Source organism: Lytechinus pictus, chromosome 15 (genome assembly GCF_037042905.1).
Source record: "Lytechinus pictus isolate F3 Inbred chromosome 15, Lp3.0, whole genome shotgun sequence".
Taxonomy (NCBI): domain Eukaryota; kingdom Metazoa; phylum Echinodermata; class Echinoidea; order Temnopleuroida; family Toxopneustidae; genus Lytechinus; species Lytechinus pictus.
In genome coordinates, this window is record NC_087259.1 from 1,831,230 (window position 1) to 1,833,344 (window position 2,115).

Below are 2,115 nucleotides of genomic sequence, written 5' to 3' on the forward strand. Positions count from 1 at the left end.
TGATCATGGTGTCAAAATGTACAGATTCTTACAAGAAGATAAGATAGAATAGATTAAAGTACCTAGAATAAACATTCACCAATAAATTTCAAGGTCAAAGCTTTCAAAAGGTCGATGACCTTTTTACATAATATATACCATACTGTATAATGGTATCTCTGAGGTGAAAAGGCACAGGTTGGCGATCATGGTGTCAAAATGCACAGATTCTGACCAGAAGATCAAATAAAATAAAATTAAGTACCTAGAATGCACATTTACCCATAAAATTTAAGGCCAAAGGTCAATGACCTTTTATATATTCTATACCATATTATATAATGGTATCTATAAGACAAAATGGCGCAGGTTGGTGTTCTTGGTGTCAAAGTACACATATTCTTAGAGGAAGATTAGATAAAATAAAATCAAATATCGAGAATGCTCATTCACCCTTAAAATTCAAGGACAAATGTCAATGTCCCTTTTAACATAAGATAATGATAATGATATCTCTGAGATAAAACACTGGAGGTTGGTGATCTTGGTGCCAAGATGCAAAGATTTGTACAAGAAGATTAAACAACACCAAAATCAATATAGAGAATAGATTTTCACCCTTGAAATACAAGATGAGATGAAATATATATGTACAAATATATATATATATATATATATATATATATACAGTATATATATATATATATGACATCAAAAATAACCAAAATATTATCCTTTGTGTTCATGTTTTATTTGTGAATAATATAAATAAAGATGGCTAATTTGTAATGAAAACATGGAGGTTTCATTATTTCAGTCTGAAATAATGAAGGTCATGGAGAATGTATTTAGGGGTCAGAGGTCAATTAACTCTTTCCAAATATAAGTGGAAATTAATTTTAAAAAGTTTGTTTGCTTGTTTGCTTGCATTTATTTCTGCGTTCAAAAACACAATACAATAATTCACAATATAAGCAATGTAGTCATATTACATAAGAAATGCAAATAAGGATGTGAATATAAATTAATCTTTTATAAATGTAAAGATATATATATAATGTAATAAATGAACGCAGGAGACCGCCATCGTGAGCGGTTAGGCTTGAATTGATGGCGGCCTCATAAAAAGATTCGTGACTTAGATTGATATTTACTGGTCAAGTGGGTGCATTGCAGGTGCAGGTGCTGGTGCTGTGTAAAGCAGTTGAGTAAAATCAGAATATTAAATAGCGAATGTGGATATTTGAGTGAATGTTTTAATTTGGAGCGAGGGGTTGATAAGATTGAATGATAGTTTTCTTTAGAGTGGCTTTTAATGAGTATATGGTTGAACAAGTTTTAATATTGTTTGGAAGGTTATTCCAAATATCTGGACCATGATGTCGAATTGATTTAGAGGCAATTAACAGTCTGGGGTTAGAGAGATGAAAGTTTCCGGATATGCGCGTTGGGTAAGTATGGACAGACCTATTAAATTTAAACATGTTATCAAAAGACGAAGGGAGCAGATTGTTGATATATTTAAACATAATTATAGCTATTTGAATAGTATACAAGTCGGCAATTTTTAATGTCTTTAGTTTAAAAAACAAGGGATCGGTGTGAGCCAAATAATGTGACCCTGTACAAATGCGAATTGCTCTTTTTTGTAATTTAGAAATAGAAGTAAGTTTTGTGGAACCACAATTAGCCCAAACAACGTTACAATATGTTATATACGGGAGTATTAACGAATTATACAATAGAAATAAAGTTGATAAACACTTCTTCATATACCAAAAGCAATGGAAAACAAATAAAATCAAGTATATAATTTGAAATGATTTCTATCTTAAGTAACAGCATTTTATGCATCATAATATCTAAATCAAGGTTGTCGTGTCTTTTTCTCTCCAGCGATAGGCCACTCACCTCAAAGCTATAATAAATACTACAAACTATTAGCTTAATCTTCTGAAAATGGATAGGATAGGTCTACTCTCAAGTCACAGCTAGCATCATCGGAGAGCATTTCCAAACAGCAGATGAAATGAAGGCCATCATGAGAGCTGCAGCTTCTGTCATAGTAAATGGCATGTATCTCAACTTCAACAAAGATGAATTCCCGTATTATTATTAATTACCTCTCATTGCAAG